This window comes from Nannospalax galili, unplaced genomic scaffold, assembly GCF_000622305.1.
Source record: "Nannospalax galili isolate Female #2095 unplaced genomic scaffold, S.galili_v1.0 scaffold213, whole genome shotgun sequence".
Taxonomy (NCBI): Eukaryota; Metazoa; Chordata; class Mammalia; order Rodentia; family Spalacidae; genus Nannospalax; species Nannospalax galili.
The window spans coordinates 4,140,877-4,146,029 of record NW_008335195.1 but is presented as its reverse complement, the minus strand read 5'-3'; the positions used below and the strand labels follow the sequence as shown (position 1 = coordinate 4,146,029).

The window sequence follows — 5,153 nt, the reverse complement described above, 5'->3', positions numbered from 1 at the left end:
AGGAACAAAGACAAAAAAAGTATTGAAATTATTACATCAGGTTCAGTTTCAAAGAAGAATGTTCCAGAAGGGCCTGTGAGACTTAATTCTGAGCCTTTGGTGTCACTTAATACTTCAGTGACTGGTCACCTCCACAGCACTAAAATGATAACTGAGGTAACTAATAATACCTTTCTGTACAGAAAATATTCAGGGCATGCAGTAATGTTCATTTAATCTTTACCAAAATCCTTAAGGTATGCATATTCTGTTCCTAGTTAAATAAGAGTTCCTGGGTCTGGAAAGATGGCTCAGTGGTTAAAAGCACTGACTGCTCTTCCAGAAGACCCAGGTTCAGTTCCCAGCACCCACATGGTGACCAACAACTGTCAATAATTCCAGTTCCAGGAGATCTGATGCCCTCTTCTAACCTCTTCAGGCATTACACAAATAGATACACTTACATACAGGCATGTAATACACATGCAGGCATTTAATACACATAAAATAAATAAAAAATTTAAAAATTAAATAAGAGTTACTGGGTTGAGGATAAGGTTCAGTGGAAAAAAGCACTTGCCATGCAAACCTTAACTGGATCCCCAGAACCCACAAAAAGTGGGATGAGGTAGCATACATTTATAATCCTAGCACTCCTACAGTGATGGAAGGTGAAGCTCACAGGCCAGGTAGCCTGGGGAACACAACACACCAGATAGAACAAGAGAGACCCTGCTTCAACAAGAGAGAAAGCTAGAACCAACTCCCTGAAGTTGCTGTTTGATGTCCACATGTGCACCATTACAGGAATGCCCACAGTCAGTCGTGCACATTACACAAACACACACACACACACATAATTATGGATTACAGCACTGGATAGATTGCTCAGTGGTTAAGAGCACTGACTGCTCTTGCAGATGAGCCAGGTTCAATTCCTAGCACCCACATGGCAACTAACAACCATCTGTAACTCCAGTTCCAGGGAATTCAACAACCTCTTCTGACCTCCTCAGGCATTACACAACATAGGTGCAATTACATACATACATAAGTGCATACATACACTAATACACTAATACATATAAAATAAAAATAATAAATAAAATATAAAATTAATTAATCATTCCTGGAGACTCATAAGTTTAAGATGATCAAGAGCAGATCTCTATGGAGGAGCAGCTCAGGCTCGAGTCAAGCTGACTCCAAAGACTCTGCCCTTCACATTTTGCCCCTCTCCCTACACACAGGGTCAGTCACATGCTTAGCCCTGCCCCCCCCCAAACTCCATCATACAGAGCCCGTTCCATTTCAGGCTTTGGAACTGTGTTGATGGTGGCTTACAGGTGCCCTCTGCCCTGTCAACTGCTGAGTGACCTCAGATGGGGGCACTTACCTTCAGCTTCCTCTTCTGCAAAAAGGAGATCAGATGTATTGAATATTTAAATAATGCTATGAGCACATTTTGTTGGGGTTTGGGCCAAAACCCAGCCACATTTCTTAGGAAACAGTGTGGGATGGTGGTAAGACCTCAGGTCACCTGACATCATAACATCTGTGCTTGATTGTTGACCCTGCTAGTCCTATGACATTGGACCTGTTATTTAACCCCTTAGTTTTGCAGTTTTGAAACTAGGTATTAATAAGAGCTACCTTATCATAAATATAACATGCATAAAAGACTAAAGTACTCAGTATAGTGCCTACCAGACAGTGAGTGCTCAATATGCTGCTGTTATCCCTCTTCCATTTTTCAGAAGTATTTGCCATTATGGGACCAGAGCTTCCAGAACATGGTCTCAACTTCCTGCCTGGGTTCCCTCTTGAGTATTTCTCCTCCTGACGATTATGCTTCTCCCTGCTTTGCACAATGAGAGGCCCTCACTCCTCTGCCCAGCTCTTTCTTCTTCTGTCATTCCCTGTCCTGTCTTTTCCTTGCTCACACAATGTGGAAAACTCATACATTATCAATGAGATCTGAAGCCAGCAATGAAGGCTCATGCTTGTAACCCCAGCACTGAGAAGCTGAGACAGGAGAGTTATCATGCGTTTGAGGCCAGCTAGGCTACAAAATGAGACTGACACAGTCCCATCCAAAAAAATTATATAGATGACAGATAGATGGATGATAGTAGATAGATAGATAGATAGATAGATAGATAGATAGATAGATAGATTACACACAGAAAGATTTGAAAATTATCTACCATAAACTAGTATCTGAAATGCAGAGACAAAGTGAATGTTCCTTTAAATTCAACCTTAATCTGAAAATATCCTTTAAGATCTTTCCATTCTACTCCCCTGTTTGGAACCACTGCCATTCAGTCAGGGTTCAAGTCAAGTTTTTCAGCTTCATTTGAGTAGAATTTAAGGCCCTCCCTGAGGTCACGATACTGACAAACTCTGTCTTCCCTGCTCCATGGAAGCCCATCAGCCGCCTCCTAAGCACATCTTGCTGAACACCCCTGAGGGGTATTACTAAGTTGTTTACCTCGAGTGGAACCCTTCTTTCAAGACCCAAACTCAAGTGCAGAAGTAATGCCTCTAGTCTAAAACCCCTCCCCCATGCTTGCTATGCATGTGTCTCATATCCCTAGCCAGAACACAGAACCTTTGAAGACAGAAGTTTCATTCTTTCCTCTGTACACTCAATCAGTTCATGCTTGGGAGGATAGTGGGAAGAAGGGGAGGGCGACAGCTCACTATTCAATATCCAAAATGCTTCCAGATCATATTCTCTATGTCAAGTATCTGTGGCATCTTTTTGTCTATGGCTAGGAATACACACTTCTCTCCCTCTACCTCAGAAGCTGCAAGACAAACAATGGTTTTATCTTCACTTGTACTTGGCTCTGACCTTATTCTCACCATCTTTGATGATGACTTCAGTATCCAGTAGAAGAAACTGGCTCTTGGCTATTTGATCATTACAGTTTAAACAACCTTCAATCTATGTCACGTAAGCCACCAATGGGAGGTCAAGATATCATCACCTACCCCTACTAAGTGTTCTTTTAAAAGTCTGGAACACTGCACATCCACATAACTCCTTCTCATCAGTCTGAGAGCCTAAGCCTCCAGTGCCCCCCCACACACCCAGCTCCTAGACAGCCTTTCCCTGCTCTTTGTGACCAGAGCAGCAGTACAGGGCTTGAAGTGACCCTGGGTAGAGGAGAAACAATCAGCTAAGCAAGACTCAGAGCCTGGGCTCTCTACCACAAGCCTTTCCTCTTGCCCTCCCCATGCTCTCCAAGAATAAAGAACTAAGACTTCCTGAAGCAATGGATCTAGCTTTGAACCCTTTTGCCTATTCAAAGACTTATCTTTCTGAGCCAAGATTTATCTCCCAGGGCTCTACTCAAGAATCCCTGCCCAGAATAAGGACAGTCTTTCCTCCGGATCAGTTGACTTGCAATCCTCAAATAATTCATGAAGTCCCTTGAGTAGTGTCTTCTCTAGGCTAACCACCCCTACCTTGACTCCTGCACCTCAACTGAGGCCATGGTGTGGTGATCTTATTAGTCCTCTTCTACCTAACTTGCAGTATCTTCTGCAAGAATGTTAGTCCCATTCAAAATTCCCAGGATAACAAGAACACTCTAAGATCAGCAATTTTCTCTGCTCCAAAAGCACTGAAAAGCAAGTCCTCTCCTCTTCCTTTACTCACAAATCGAACCCCACAAGTGAGGAAAGGGAAAAAACCTCTTAGGACTGCAAGAAATGGTAATGCCGAGTGATTGTGGATTTTTTTTTAAGAGTCTTGAATCCTAAGGGCTTGTCTTGTTCTTTTAACTAGAAAGTTTGTGTCTTGATCCATTAATCCAAAGCTAATAAACGTCTGGTGGCAATTTGCCAGTTTGAACTCATGAGTGGAAGCTTATTCATTATTAGAAAGTACTGATCTCTGTGGGGAAAGGCTCACAAACAGGATTAGCAGAGCAAGGGGAGGGCAGAGCCTTTGGTGAAAAATGGACCCATCACCAATCAATGGCCGGCAGCGTCATGCTGCAGCGAGTCTGCAGCATAAAGCAGTTGGAGCTGGAAGCCTTGTGTTCATCATTTACCAGAGTAGGAAGTAGACTTTGAGCATTGCCTGAGTCAGGATCTCCAAAACTCTTCCACCAAGCAATTTTGATGGCAGTAGTCATTAAGACTGTGTTCCCTGAAGGTTTGAATCCAAAAGTCCAAAAATGTCAAAAAGCAAACAATAGCTGGGCATGGTGGTGCATGCCTCTAGTCCCAGCACTGGGGAGGCAGAGGCAGGCGGATCTCTGTGAGTTCAAGGTCAGCCTGGTCTACATAGTGAGTTCCAGGACAGCTGGGACTACAGGGAGACCCTGCTTCAAAAAGACAAAAAAAAAGCAAACAAACAAAACTATATTTGCTATAGATGTAGTTCAATTGGATCCCCAGTACTGCATAAAACCTGGGGTGTGGTGACATATGCCTAAAGACATAGAGGTGGAAGGATCAAGACTTCAAGGACATCCTCGGCTATACACCACATCTGAGGTACCTTCAACTTCAGCATTATTCTACAATAGGGCTGTTTTTATGTTTGTATGGAGAATTGAAGAACAGATTTACCCAGATCTTCTTGTGATTCCTGCACATTACTTGAAGGTGAAGGCAAGATGCAAACTTTGATACTGAGACCTCACAGTGCTGTATTTTTCCTAGTATAATTCTGTCTGGAATGTATAAACCTCTAGGTCTGGGTGAGGAAGGACAACTGTATAACCAGAGAGAGAGAGATAGACAGAGACAGAGAGACTGAAGTTCCAGGCCCTTGTACTGGGTCTGGAAGTCTGGGGTGATCTGTTGTTATTAATAACTAAGTCTTGAATCTCAATTCAACTGAAAACAACTGGGTGATATTTGGCAAATTAATGTCTGTAAGAGAATGGATAAAGTTTTATTATAAATACAATAAAGATTATGATCTCTACTTTGCAAAGATTTCTGATTAAAAAAGACAGAAAATTAATAGTAATTCTAGCTGTTATTGTTCATTATTATTTTTACTGTAAGGTAAAAGTCTTTCATAAAAAATACTGAAATCACTTTCTAGCTATATGAAATTTAAAATCCCAGATATCATTTTTTCTGACTTTTACAAAAAATTTATTGAGAATTTCATACATGCATATAAGGTGTTTTGATCAAATCCA

At 41.8% G+C, this 5,153-nt stretch overlaps 1 pseudogene; it reads left to right on the top strand.

The window, feature by feature from the left end:
- The first annotated feature begins 3,950 nt into the window (after window positions 1-3,950).
- The window catches only part of LOC103731423, a 14,857-nt pseudogene continuing 13,654 nt past the window's right edge, over window positions 3,951-5,153 (top strand).